This window comes from Pristiophorus japonicus, chromosome 6 (assembly GCF_044704955.1).
Source record: "Pristiophorus japonicus isolate sPriJap1 chromosome 6, sPriJap1.hap1, whole genome shotgun sequence".
Lineage (NCBI taxonomy): Eukaryota > Metazoa > Chordata > Chondrichthyes > Pristiophoridae > Pristiophorus > Pristiophorus japonicus.
Genome location: NC_091982.1, coordinates 217,023,179 through 217,038,876, shown reverse-complemented (window position 1 = coordinate 217,038,876; position 15,698 = coordinate 217,023,179).

Below are 15,698 nucleotides of genomic sequence, written 5' to 3'. Positions count from 1 at the left end.
TTTATCAGCAGGACCTATGAATATGTAACTCTATCACCTACTTATCTTGCGGTTCTAATGCTCACAAATTATTCGGAACCAGGATCTCCATTGTTTACCTTTTGAGGATTAAAACAAAACTTTTTAAAGCCACGTTTGTACTACTGCTTATTTAGTTTGGAAAAGACATCTGTGAGTTGCCTCTCAGCATTTATACATCTAAATTGAGCTTCTTATTCCTTGTGCTAGAATTATAGACCCACAAAAAATGGATCTATAATTCAGCTGCCAGGATAAGAGAGCCAAATTTAGCAACGCCAATGAGAGAGCCAGTCTCCCTCAATTTGACCTAAACAAGTGCCAGGATAAACTTGGTTTAAGAAATCTGTTTTCCATTACACACAGATAATGGACAGGCAAAGGAAAGTCGCACAAGGAATAATAGGTACAGTAATTTGGAGTAAAGTGCAGCAACTTACAGGCTATAGAATCAATTTTCACTGCCTTCGTCTGACATTAACGGGGTGGTAAAGGCCTCAAAATAGGGTCAGTTGCCTCACTGTCACATTAAACCGGTGATGTGGCCGGCTCCATTTTGAAAGGGGCCTACCACCGATTGTCCAAAGCGCCTGCCTGTTTAAGGTGACAGGGCTCTTTTAATATGGAAATGAATGCTCTATCATGTCAATAATAACCTGATTGCCATCCTAGTGCGGAACTGGTCGAAGCCTGCAGTGTGCCCGGTCTGACCAGTTCCATGGGCAAAAAAGCTGAGGAGGCCCACCAAATGTAAGTGTTGAATTATTTTTGTGCGCCCCAGAGGCTAGACCAATAGTAAAAACTCCCTAGTAGCTGGATATAGAGTAGCTTTGACAGAAGACTGGATTCAAGTCACCTCAAGGTGAACACTTTGCAGAGAAAAAAATCTTACAAAATGAATGCATGATAACGGTATTTATTTGAAGTAATAACTTGATATTTCATTGTTTTGGTGCTTATGCAATGCCAGTTTGACTCAGTTGGTAATGCTGGTACATTAGAGTCATAAGATTTAAGCATCATTCCAGGATAAATACACAGGCTTAGAATTTCCTGTGCAGTGTAATCAGGAAGTTACGCCCAATTTACACCCGTTCATATGTTGATTTTGCCATTGTCAATTTACGCTGAAACTTCCTGTAGAATTAAATAGACTACTCTAGAGCATAAAAACCTGCATGATTTAAGCGTAACAAAGAAATGCCCTCTAGCATTGTCCCGTCTTGATAAACCTCTTTATCAGCAACTTGTTATTTGCTACTTTGAGAAAGAAGGTTGTAGTTATGTAGTTACAGGCTGTACATGTTTGACAATAAATACAAAATAAAATTCTTCATAGATTTGTCATCGGAAGTACACCCAAATGATTGCAGAACCATTCTCGGAATTGGTAATAAACCTAGTTTTCAGGAATGCTTCTTTCAAAGCCTGCAAATAGCATGTGAAAGTGATTTCTTGCCCTTTGCTGTGGGTTTTAGGGCAATACGAAGTCCAGTTGCGAGATTAAATATTTGGAGTGTGGGTTGGGACAGGTTTACCTTCTGTGAAAGAAAACTACCTGTTTTTTCAGGCATGGCAATTCCCACCTCATTCTATTACCAAAACAGTTTTATTTTCTCCCACAACACATGCTTGAATACAATCAATTTATAATGAGCTGGATTTTGCGGTCAGCAGTGAACAAACGGCGCTAGACTTGCTCTTGCCCAAAGACTTTCTGTGGGCTTTTGCACTGGAAGTTCTTGTCAGCTAACCATCGAAAATGCACAGCATCCTCTACAGAGCACCTGCGACCTGTGTGAACAGGAAAAGCAACTGTGTATCTATTTAACCAATCAGATTAAAAAATAATTAATGAGCAGCGCAGAGTCAGAACAAGGACGTATCAGTTAGAATATTTAATTCAATGCCAAATCAGGTATAGAAAGCAAAATAAAGAAAAGAAAGATGGATTAAAAGAGAGAGCGAGAGAGATAAAAGAGACAGAAAGAAAACATAAAAGAAAAATTATTTAAATGTTTTTTTAAAATCTCCAACAATAATTTAAAATCTTAAGGAATGAGACTCCACATTTGTTAACATTAATTTTCAGTGCCAGAGAGGTTGTTTGGCAGTAATTATCACACCATTACTATTTATTAACACTGGAATGGACAAGCCCAACATTTTTCTGCCAAATTTAGAGGGTATATATTACACAAGTACAGTGACTTCACGTGTTCCATGTATTTCAATGCTGAGTCTCAAGTGCAACCTCTGGAGGAGCACTGCACCTCAGACAGCAACTTCCTGATTTCTGCATTTAACTGCGCATGTGTGGTTGTCGGAAGTTGCTGTCTGATTTACACGTTAATAGTGCTGAGCACTGATAGCCTCACCATTAATTTTACTGCAAAATTCAGCCAATTATCTTACTGTTATTAAGCTGTGCAGTATTTGCCCCGTGTATGTGCAAACAAGTTCAGAAAAGTTAGTTTTAAAATTTCCATTTCTGGGCAATATGACTTTATTAAGATTACAGAAATTCCTTGTTGATATTGTTTTGCATCATTATTAGATACTGTAGCATACAAAAAATTGAAGGATATAAAACTATTTCTGAGATGTGTCTATTTAACAATAAATGGATTCAACATTTCATTGAATTGGAGAATGAGAGGGCCTCAGTATATTAAATAAATACGTTTTAATTAACTGTTCAGCTATTCGTGTAATGCCACAAAATGTTTGATATCCCATTGTATCATTCACCCGAAATGAGCTCATAATGATTGTTTTTGTGTAATCCATGTGTTAAAAGCTTTGCAGTTCCCTTTAATCCGTGTTAGCTGTTCAACAGCTCGAGACTTGCGTGAATTCCATACTCCAATTTAAACTCTTTCAACTATTTTATTGCAGTTGGTATTAAAATTGCATCATCGTTTAACAGGTCATGTATCTCACTTTAACAGTGCCATCTCTATAAAAGTGCTATATAGATTACAATTATATCTGTTCATTTGAAACTGAACTTCACTAAATGTCCATATGAGCAATTGAAGCTGTATTCATTCTTTAATGTTGCGATTCATTGCACTAAATATACTTAGTGCCAAAGCAAAATAGAAACATTTTGGCCAGATGGAACATGCAGAAACCTATTATCATGCTTAAGGCTTTTCAAACCAATCTAACAAGAAATTCCCACAGGTAGAATTTATGTTTGCCTTATATGGAGTGAACATTTTATCCTTATCAAAGCATATTCCACTTACTTGAATCCAGAGAATTTAGAGTCAGCTGGCAAGAGTTAAGAGGACAATCATGATCAAATATAAAACTGGCCGGAGGTGGGCAGGGCAGGATTAGTACTTGCCTGTCTTCAGCAGAACTGAGTCTGGCCAAGTTCCTGGCTGAAACAAATTGTCTGCAACCTTGGCATTCTATTCAACCCCAAGCTGAGCTTCTTAACTCATATCCTCTATATTACAAAGACCGCTAAACCCATCTCTGTAATATTGTCAGCCCATCCATCGGCAGCTGAAACCCTCATCCATGCCTTTGTCATCCTCAGAATTGACTATTCCAATGATGCCCTGGCTGGCCTCCCATCCATCACTCTCTGTAAACTTTAACTCATCCAAAACTTTGCTGTCTCTTTCCTATCCTGCACCAAGTCGAACTCACCCATCCTTGATTTCCTTTCTGCTCTACTTTGGCTCCCAGTCATCCTTCATTTATCTCCTTAGTTGAATCTTGTTATGTATTTAACCCTTTGTAACCTGCATTACACCAGAGGACCCACCTGTGGAGTCCCAAGGGATCCCAGCATCCCTTGGGAGCACAGTATATAAGCAGGCCACCCACGAGGTACCTGCACTCTGGAATCTTATTAAAGGAGCTAAGGTCACACTTGCTCATTACACACAGTACTCAGTCTCACCATTTATTATGAACGTAACAATTGGCGACAAGGTAACGAACAACTGCGCGAAAATGCAAAGAACAGTCGGCATCCTGGAGACGTTCTCAGAAGGGGACGATTGGGAGGCCTTCATGGAGAGATTCGACCAATAATTTGTGGCCAACGAGCTAGAAAGAGACAAGAATGCTACCAAATGAAGGGCGATCCTCCTAGCTATCTATGGGGCAACAACCTATGGCCTCATGAAGAATCTCCTGGCCCTGGCAAAATCAACAGAGAAATCCTATGAAGAATTGTGTACACTGGTCTGGGAGCACCTAAACCCGAAGGAAAGCGTTTTGATAGCAAGATATCGGTTCGACATGTGTCAACAATCGGAGGTCCAGGAAGTGGCGAGCTACGTCGCCGAACTAAGGTGCCTTGCAGGACATTGTGAGTTTGAGGGATTCCTAGAACAAATGCTGAGAGACTTCTTTGTACTGGGCATTGGACATGAGACAATCCTTCACAAACTGTTGACTGTAGAAACTCCGAATCTGAGTAAAGCCATATCGATAGCCCAGGCATTTATGTCCACCAGTGACATCACTAAGCAGGTTTTGCAGAACAATGAATTGTCGGCCAGTACTGTGCATAAAGTAACGTCAGTTTTGAACAGAAATGTACATGGCAGAATGTACACGCTGGCTGCTGTGGCCCGACCTCAATTGACCCAGAGACCGCCATCAACTGTTAATGCGAGGCAGTTAACACCCTGTTGGTGCTGCGGAGGTGATCATCAGCCCCATCAATGCCTCTTTAAGCACTATGCGTGCAATGGTTGCAGAACAATGGGACACCTCCAACGAATGTACAGGCAAGCTGCAAACCCTGCAAACCCTGCAAACCACCACGTTGCAGAGGAAGATCAATCTACAGTGGATCAGACTGAATTGGAAGCTCGTACTGAGGAGGCAGAAGTGTACGGGGTAGACACGTTTATGACGAAATGCCCACCAATAATGTTGAAAATTGAACTGAACAGCATTCCAGTATCTATGGAGCTGGACACGGGGTCAAGTCAGTCCATAATAAGTAAAAAGGCCTTCGACAGGCTGTGGGGAAAGAAGGCACACAGGCTCAAGCTACGCTCCATTCACACCAAACTAAGGACTTACACCAAGGAACTGATCCCTGGCAGTGCAGAAGTCAAAGTCTCCTACGGCGGAGCAGTACATGAACTCATGCTGTGGATTGTACCAGGGGATGGCCCCACGTTATTTGGCAGAAGCTGGCTGGGAAAAATCCATTGGAACTGGGACGACATCCGAGCGATTTCGTCCATCAATGACGCCAGTTTCTAAGCAAGTTCTCATCGTTATCGAGCCAGGCATTGGAAGCTTCTCGGGGGCGAAAGTGCAGATCCATTTGGTTCCCGATACGCGACCCATCCACCACACTTGGGCGGTACCATACATGATTTGTGAAAAAGTGGAAATTGAGCTGGACAGGCTGCAACATAAAGGCGTCATCGCGCCGGTGGAATTCAATGACTGGGCCAGTCCGATTGTCTTGTACTCAAGGAGGATGGTACGGTTAGAATTTGCGGGACTATAAGGTAAAGACTAACCGTTTTTTCATTGCAGGACCAGTACCTGCTACCCAAGGCAGCCGACCTATTTGCGACCCTGGCTGGAGGGAAGACATTCACCAAGCTGGACCTGACCTCGGCATCCATGATGCAGGAGCTGGAGGAGTCTTCGAAAGGCCTCACCTGCATCAAAACACACAAAGGTCTGTTTATCTACAACCGGCGCCCGTTCGGTATTCGGTTGGCTGCGGCGATCTTCCAGCGGAACATGGAGAGCCTGCTAAAGTCGATACCTTGCACAGTGGTCTTCCAGGACAACATATTGGTTACAGGTCGGGACACCATGGAGCACTTGAAGAATCTGGAAGAGGTACTTAGTCGGTTGTATCGCGTGGGGCTCAGGTTGAAATGCTCGAAGTATGTTTTCCTGTACGTCGAATTCTTAGGAAGGAGAATCGCAGCAGATGGTATCAGACCCAACGACACCAAGACGGAGGCCATCAAGAATGCCCCGTGACCTCAGAATGTGACAGAGCTGCGGTCGTTCCAGGGACTCCTTAACTATTTTGGTAATTTCCTACCTGGGTTAAGCACCCTGCTAGAACCCCTAAAGGCGCTACTGCGCAAGGGAGACGACTGGGTATGGGGGAGTTCACAAGAGGCTGCCTTTAAGAAAGCCAGAAATTTATTGTGTTCTAACAAACTGCTTGTCCTGTATAACCCATGTAAACGATTAGTGCTAGCTTGCGATGCGTCGTCATACGGGGCCGGGTGTGCGCTACAACAGGCGAACGAATCGGGGATTTTGCAACCAGTTGCGTATGCATCCAGGAGTTTGTCCAAGACCGAAAGGGCCTACAGCATGGTTGAAAAAGAGGCTCTGGTGTGTGTTTACGGGGTAAAAAAAATGTATTAATACTTATTTGGCCTCAAGTTCGAGCTTGAAACGACCATAAGCCGCTCATAATTGCTATTCTCGGAGAGCAAAGAGATTAATACCAATGCCTCTGCCCGCATCCAAAGATGGGCACTCACGCTGTTGGCATACAACTATGTAATCTGCCACAGATCGGGCACAGAGAACTGCGCAGATGCTCTCAGTCGGCTACCATTGCCCACCACAGGGGTGGAAATGGCACAGCCAACGGACTTGCTCATGGTCATGGCAGCATTTGAGAACGAGAAGTCCCCTGTTACGGCCTGCCAGATCAGGACCCAGACCAGCCAGGTTCCTTTACTGTCCTTGGTAAAAAAATTGTGTCCTCCATGGGAGCTGGTCCAGTGTCACAGTGGAGATGCAGGAGGCGATTAAGTCGTTCCACAGACGCAAAGACGAGTTGTCCCTGCAGGCAGACTGTCTTTTGTGGGGCAATCGCGTGGTCTTGCCCAAGAAAGGCAAAGCCACATTTATTTGCGAACTGCACAACACCCACCCAGGCATCGTAATGATGAAAGCCATAGCCAGATCTCATGTGTGGTGGCCTGGCATCGACTCAGATTTAGAGTCATGCGTGCGCCAATGCAACACTTGCTCTCAGTTGAGCAATACACCCAGAGAGGCACCGCTAAGTTTGTGGTCATGGCCATCCAAACCATGGTCGAGGATCCATGTAGACTATGCGGGCCCATTCCTAGACAAAATGTTTTTGGTTGTCGTGGATGCTTACTCAAAATGGATTGAATGTACAATAATGTATGTAAGCACATCCACGGCCACCATTGAAAGCCTACGAGCCATGTTTGCCACGCACGGCTTGCCTGATGTCCTAGTCAGCAACAATGGGCTGTGCTTCACCAGTGCTGAATTCAAGGAATTCATGACCCACAACGGGATCAAACATGTCACATCTGCCCCGTTCAAGCCCGCATCCAACGGCCAGGCAGAACGGGCAGTTCAGACCATCAAGCAAAGCTTGAAACATGTGTCGGGAGGCTTCCTGCAGACCCGGTTGTCCAGAGTGCTGCTCAGCTACCGCACCAGACCCCACTCACTCACTGGGGTTCCCCCAGCTGAGCTGCTCATGAAAAGGGTGCTTAAAGCAAGGCTCTCTCTTGTCCACCCTGATCTCCATGATCACATGGAGGGCAAGCGGCATCCACAAAGTGTGTACCATGACCACGCAAATTTGTCACGCGATATTGAGATCAATGGTCCTGTGTTTGTGCTCAATTATGGACATGGTCCCAAATGCTGGCATGGTCACAGCCAAAGAGGGGAGTAGGGTGTTTCAGGTCAAACTGACCAATGGACAAAAGCACAGAAAACATTTGGACCAAATCAAATTGCGGTTCACCAACAGCTACGAACAACCCGAAAGGACACCACCAGCTTTGACCTTCCAACACACACACAAGTTGCAACTGACATCATAGTTGACCACAAAACCGAACTCATCATCCCCAGCAGCCCGGCAAGGCCGGCTGCCCAACAGCCCAGTGAAGAATTGACCAATCCACCCACACCAGCATTTGTACCGCGAGGGTCGACAAGGGAGCGCAGAGCCCCAGATCGTCTCACCTTGTAAATAAGTGTTCTGTTGACTTCACGCGGGAATCCTTTGTAATCTGCATTACACCTGACCACCAAAGGGCCCACCTGTTGGAGTCCCAAGGGATCCCAGCGTCCCTTGGGAGAACAGTATATAAGCAGGCCACCCACAAGGTACCTGCACTCTGGAATCTTATTAAAAGAGCTAAGGTCACACTTGCTCATTACACACAGTACTCAGTCTCACCATTTATTATGAATGTAACAGATCTGAGTCCATTTTTTTTTCTTATGGCTCTGTGAAGTGCCTTGGGCTATTTTTCTATGTTAAAATCTTAAGTTGTTGCTGTTGTATGGACAGGAAAATCAGTCCCAAGGTTCGGAATACCTAAGTGTGCCATGGGGTACTGGTGGGGTTTAAACCCCATGGCTTACCAACAGAGAGCTCTGGTGAGATTCTTGCTGCTGGTCCAGCTAGCCATTAGGGAAGTGGTTTTCAGGATTATCAGGAGCCAACTAAAATAAACCTGAGTTTCTGGTAACAGAACTATGAACGTAGGCATAGGAATAGGCTATTCAGCCTCTCAGGCCTGTCCCACCATTCAATGAGATCATGGCTGATCTGCGACCTAACTCCATATACCCTCCCTTGGCCTATACCTCTTAATACCTTTGGTTAACAAAAAATTATCAATCTCAGATTTAAAATTAACAATTGATCTAGCATCAATTACTGTTTGCGGAAGTTCTACCATCCTTTGTGTGTAGAAATGTTTCTTAATTTCACTCTTGAAAGTCTGGTTCTAATTTTTTAATCCAGAGGAATGAGCCAGGCAATCATCAACAGCACCTTCTGCACACCTGCCTGGATCCAACATGAAATAACTGAATCTGCTAAGAGGATCAATTTGGTTCTAATCTCCCATCACTGAATATTATCTTGGATACAACTCAACCTAAAAGAAACTGTGCTTACGTTTCACCCCTGTAAGGACGACAGTCATGTTGGTCAGTTGGTTGATAAGCATGGATTTAAATTCTCAGTGGGCTGACAGCATGTACCAGGAACACCTCCAGAATCGTATGGTGAGGAACATAACTCGCCTTAAATGCGTGAGTATATTGTCACAATGCGCCTGGCCCCAGAATTGGCATATGCCATATTCCATTCGAAGGTGGTTCCATCAGTTAGAGATGCAAAGAAGCAACTGTTTGCCTCTCTGCCAGCCAATCAAGGTAGGCACCGAACCGAAAATAAATAAGTATATGTTCACATTTCTCCATTTAACCCTTTCAAGCTGCTGTCATCCCAAGCCTCAAAATTTCCACATTAATTATATGACCGACATTTTATATGTCACTGTCCTTTTCAGGGGCTGTCAGGGAAATAAATTAATGATTCCTAAAGTCGGGGATATGGAGTTGGTCTGGGAGGGCAGTTGATATTAGATTAAGACTAATCATACATGGACACTGGAGAGAGTGGACTTTATGGGCTGATTGGCCTTTCTCACTCTATATTTTTTTATGTTCTTATCTGGTTCAGCATGGTGGAAGGATCTATGCACAGACTTTGCTACATACCAAACACCTTGATTTTCTATACACTTGGCCATTATGGTTTGCAAGTGTTGCCTGAGATTTCCCAGTTGAATGAATAAATAACAAAATTGCACGTATTTCACTGTAATAGGTGTGAGGAACCACAAGGGCAGTCATGCAATACACAGCTTCAGTTGATTTGTCTCAAGTTGTGCTCTTGTATTACAAACTGAAGCTCCGTGCAACTCCATATAACTTATCGACTATAATTTATTCTATATGTATAACTACTGTAAATCAAGAAATATTAGAGAAGACAATATTTTGCATAGCCTGAGGTCGTCAGCACTTTCATGCAAAATTAATTTTGCTGAGAGACATTTTAGTGAGTGGCATTTGATTCATTACTTGTTCCGCAGCAAAAATAGTTTCAGCGCAGCATTTCTCACCTCCGACAGTACAATAGAAGCACACGAGGTGAAAATTATAATTTGTACAGAGTGATCGGGAAAATTAACATTTCTTACGACGTAGAATGGAACAGAATTGAAATTCACTATACAATGGCATAGTTTAACAGAAATCACATAAAAGCCTTCTTTATGCAATGAGTTTGGAATAAAATTTGCATGGATCATGTCCTTGTGGAGAATGTAGCAAAATTTAATTGTCTATGAAAATGTTCAATTTACAGGAATATTTCTTTACAATGACATGGACTTTGGCCTATTTCCAACCCCTTAGCTGGAAGCATTGGGCTGTTTATTTTCTGTTTATGGATGTGCGCATAAGATTTTTTCTCCTATTGACTACACCATTTGAACTGTGATGCCTCGATATTAACTGGGGGAAATGTTCGGGATGGACAGGGCTGAGGGTGGGAGGGAAACCCCCGCAGGGATCTCAGTGTGAAGCCCGGGCCGTTTTAACTCCCGGACGTCATTAAATAATACAAGATAATCTCCCTCCCGAAAATGGCAGGGCCAGTGGATGGGAGCAGGATATTGGGTCAGGAGCCTTAGGTTGCCGGGGACCCAAGGCAATGGTCCTCGGCATAAAGTTAGTGCTGAGCAAGGGAATGGCAGCTGATGCCATAGCCAAGAGGGAGTGGCAAGCCCGGGGCTCAGGAGACCCAATTACTCATTGCCAGGTTTGGGAGAGCATTCCTGTTCCTCCTGACCCACAAAGATTTCACAGCAAAGTTATTCTTTTACAAACTTACCTTGGCCTCTTCTGGTCAGTTGGTGCCTCCCACCAGGTTCCACTGGCAGATTCTCTGGCAGGTCATTCTTGAATTTAAAGATAAACCCTGGCTCCTATTCTCCACTTCTAACCATCTTTTTAAACTGCTCTCCCCAGTCTTCACCCTCACCTCTGACAATAAATGTGAGGAGCTCAACGCAAGCTCGAGGAACAGCACCTCATTTTTTGTTTAGGTATTTTACAGCCTTCTGGGCTTAACATCGAGTTCAACAATTTCAGAGCATAACCTCTGGTCATATTTGGCTTTCTTCCCACCACCGCACCCACCCCCCCCCCTGCCCCCCCCCCGCCAATCCCCCGAATCTTATGTTTTTTTTCTTCTTTCTTCTCTTTTTTTTCCTCTTTGTCTCTAATGGCAACAGTTCATTACTCTGCCATTCACTAGACTTGTCTACCTTGAGTCCCATTAGCCTGTCCAGCACTACCCCCCTAGTGATAGTGATTGTCTCAAGGTCCTCCCTTCCCACATTCCTGTGACCAGCAATTTTTGGCATGGTTTTTGTGTCTTCCACTGTGAAGACCGAAGCAAAATAATTGTTTAAGGCCTCAGCCATTTCCACATTTCCCATTATTAAATCCACCTTCTCATTTTCTAAGGGACCAACATTTACTTTAGTCACTCTTTTCCGTTTTATATATCTGTAAAAGCTTTTACTATCCGTTTTTATGTTTTGCGCAAGTTTACCTTCGTAATCTATCTTTCCTTTCTTTATTGCTTTCTTAGTCATTCTTTGCTGTCATTTAAAATTTTCCCAATCTTCTATTTTCCCACTAACCTTGGCCACCTTATACGCATTGGTTTTTAATTTGATACTCTCCTTTATTTCCTTGGTTATCCACGGCTGGTTATCCCTTCTCTTATCGCCTTTTTCACTGGAATATATTTTTGTTGAGTACTATGAAAGAGCTCCTTAAAATTCCTCCACTGTTCCTCAATTGTGCCACCGTTTAGTCTGTGTTTCCAGTCTACTTTAGCCAACTCTGCCCTCATCCCACTGTAGTCCCCTTTGTTTAAGCATAGTACGCTCGTTTGAGACACTACTTCCTCACCCTCAATCTGTATTACAAATTCAACCATACTGTGATCACTCATTCCGAGAAGATCTTTTACTAGGAGATCATTTATTATTCCTGTCTCATTACACAGGACCAGATCTAAGATAGCTTGGTCCCTTGTAGATTCTGTAACATACTGTTCTAAGAAACAATCCCGTATGCATTCTATGAATTCCTCCTCCAGGCTACCCCGTGCGATTTGAGTTGACCAATCGATATGTAGGTTAAAATCCCCCATGATTACTGCCATTCCTTTTTCACATGCCTCCATTATTCCCTTGATTATTGCCCGCCCCACCGTGAAGTTATTATTTGGGCACCTATAAACTACGCCCACCAGTGACTTTTCCCCCTTACTATCTCTAATCTCCACCCACAATGATTCAACATTTTGTTCATTATAGCCAATATCGTCTCTCACAACTGCCCTGATATCATCCTTTATTAACAGAGCTACCCCACCTCCTTTCCCTTCTTGTCTATCTTTCCGAATCGTCAGATACCCCTGTATGTTTAATTCCCAGTCTTGGCCACCCTGCAACCACGTTTCTGTAATGATTTGTGCCGTCAACTCATTTACTTTATTTCGAATGCTGCGTGCATTTAGGTCGAGTGTTTTAATCCTATTTTTTAAACCATGATTTTTAGTTTTCACCCCTCCTGCAGCCCCTTTACATTCAGTGGCCCTTTTTTGTTTTTTGCCTTGGGTTTCTCTGCCCTCCACTTTTACTCATCTCCTTTCTGTCTTTTGCTTTTGTCTCCTTTTTGTTTCCCTGCATTGGTTCCCATCCCTCTGCCATATTAGTTTAACTCCTCCCCAACAGCACGAGCAAACACTCCCCCTAGGACATTGGTTCCGGTCCTGCCTAGGTGCAGACCATCCGGTTTGTACTGGTCCCACCTCCCCCAGAACCGGTTCCAATGCCCCAGGAATTTGAATCCCTCCCTGCTGCACCACTGCTCAAGCCACGTATTCATCTGAGCTATCCTGCGATTCCTACTCTGACCAGCATGTGGCACTGGTAGCAATCCTGAGATTACTACTTTTGAGGTCCTACGTTTTAATTTAGCTCCTAGCTCCTTAAATTCGTCTCGTAGGACCTCATCCCTTTTTTTACCTATATTGTTGGTACCAATGTGCACCACGACAACTGGCTGTTCACCCTCCCTTTTCAGAATGTCCTGCATCCGCTCCAAGACATCCTTGACTCTTGCACCCGGGAGGCAACATACCATCCTGGGAGTCTCGGTTGCGGCCGCAGAAACGCCTATCTATTTCTCTTACAATCGAATCCCCTATCACTATTGCTCTCCCACTCTTTTTCCTGCCCTCCTGTGCAGCAGAGCCAGCCACGGTGCCATGAACTTGGATGAACAGAAATTTTCTCCAATTAAATATTGGGAAGACTGAAGACATTGTTTTCGGTCCTCACCACAAATTGCACTCCCTAGCCACTGACTCCATCTCTCTCCCCAACTTCTGTCTGAGGCTGAACCAGACTGTTCGCAACCTTGGCATCATATTTGACCCTGAAATGACCTTTCGACCATGTGTCCGCAGCATAACTAGGACCGCCTATTTCCACTCCCGTAACATTGCCCGTCTCCTCCCTTGCCTCAGCTCATCCGCTGCTGAAGCCCCCATGCCTTTGTTACCTCTAGACTTGACTATTCCAACGCACTCCTGGCTGGCCTTCCACATTCTACCCTATGTAAACTAGAGGTGATCCAAAACTCGGCTGCCCGTGTCCTAACTCGCATCAAGTCCTGCTCACCCATCACCCCTGCGCTCGGTGACCTATATTGGCTTCCGGTTAAGCAACGCCTAGATTTCAAAATTCTCATCCTTATTTTCAAATCCCTCCATGACCTCACCCCTCCCTATCTGTGTAATCTCCTCCAGCCCCACAACTCCCTGAGATGTCTGCGCTCCTCTAATTCTGCCCTCTTGAGCATCCCTGATTATAATCGTTCAACCATTGATGGCCGTGCCTTCTGTTGCCTAGGCCCCAAACTCTGGAACTCCCTGCCTAAACCTCTCCGACTCTCTACTTCTCTTTCCTCTTTCAAGGCACTCCTTAAAACAAAACTCTTTGAGCAAGCTTTTGATCACCTGCACTAATTTTTACTTATGTGGCTTGGTCATAATAATTCTCGCTGGGTGAGTGGAGGCCTGTGTGTCTGGAAGATTAGAAAAGACTGCTCCTTTATTGGCCAAATCCAAATTGGCAATCTTTACCAATCCTCCAGGCCTGGGAACTTCAAAGTGCTGTAACCAACAGGAAAAGAAACAATTGACTACATCCATTGTAACAGCAACTGGGCCCAACACATGCTCAGAAGTAAGAATTGGAGAAGATGTGAGGAATGATCATCAGCTAGTTCTGTTCATTTTGAACCTCTCTGCCTGATTCTGACCATCCAAAGCACTAAGTTGTTTTTAGAAATGAGCTAACTGAAGGAGACTCAAGGAGGCAAAAATGGATCAACAATTTGCAGAGTAAACTCTGACAACTCCTCAAAGCAGACACTAAGAATTGGGATCATTACTGCAGAAAGGTTGAACAAAATCAAATCCGAAATGATTGTGACATCAGATCTGCAGAGCTACAGGACAGGACCAGCGCAAAAACATTCCAATGCTGCATTGCCTGGAAAGACAGACTCTGAGAAAGCAAGTTCTTCAAAGGTTACTTCTGCACTGTCTCCACAGCCAAATAGCAAGGAATTTGACAGTAACTAGGAAAAGAAAGTCAATTGTTACGCCCATCAGAACTGTTCCAGCCTCTGAGCACAACTCCTGCAAGTAATGGAGAAGATAATGCACTGAAGAGCAGACTTGGCCCAGCCAATTACTGCTGCTAAACTCTGACTAAGCAGCATAAGAGAGAATGCCGCAAAATCATCACCATATGTATGCCTAGCGAGGCATCGAATGAGATGATGGCTGTGATAGCTAAGATTGTCACCAAGTCGTTAGTGCTGGGCTACTTCTGAGTACTGGAAATCTGCCCTGGTCAAAATGATCGAAAATCAGAGAAAGACTTTAGTGACCCAAGCAATTACTGGCCCATCAACTTGTTCAGCTGCCTAGGAAAGCTATTGGAGAGAGTCATTAAATACTGCCGCCTAAATTACCTCAAGGGTATTGACTTCTTCGACTCATGCTTAGCAGGGTTCAAACATCTGTGAACTCTAAACAATGGAGGCAAGTCTTCTGAAATTCTTCCAAGGCAAGGACCAACTCATCATTGTCACTGCTGATAGAGGAACCCATTCCAGTACATTTGCAACATTGTCTGTGGCTATGCAGTAGGTGGCAGGTCTTAGCAACATTCAATTACAGAGGCGATTGTGGTCCAGGGGTTAACTGAGTGGCACTGAAATCCACACACTGGTCAGAATCGACTATCACAAATTTCATAATATGCAAAATAAAAAGGTGATACATGACAAACTATTATGCTGGAAGGTTTTTTAGAAGCACCCCAATCACAACGTGTCATGCTTTACATGGTGTTACTTGAAAGGGTGATCAAGAGACAACATTGCTGATTGGTCACATGTATCAAAATGCCACTAACCGTTCGTTCAAGCCCTGGTGCACCTACATGATGTGGATGCATGTTTGCTCTGAGTTTGTGTCATGTATGTATATGCTGTTTGTAGCCACCAGATGGTGTCATTGTTGGAGGCCACTGAGCAGCACGCACATGGTGCTGCTCTGGTATAAAAGGCCAGCCATTTTGTGAGTCAGGCACTTTGGGCCGTAATAAAGCAGAGCCAAGGGTGTACCTTATTCAGTTAAACAGTGCTCAGTTTGTACCTTTATTGCATACATAACATTTGCCGATGAG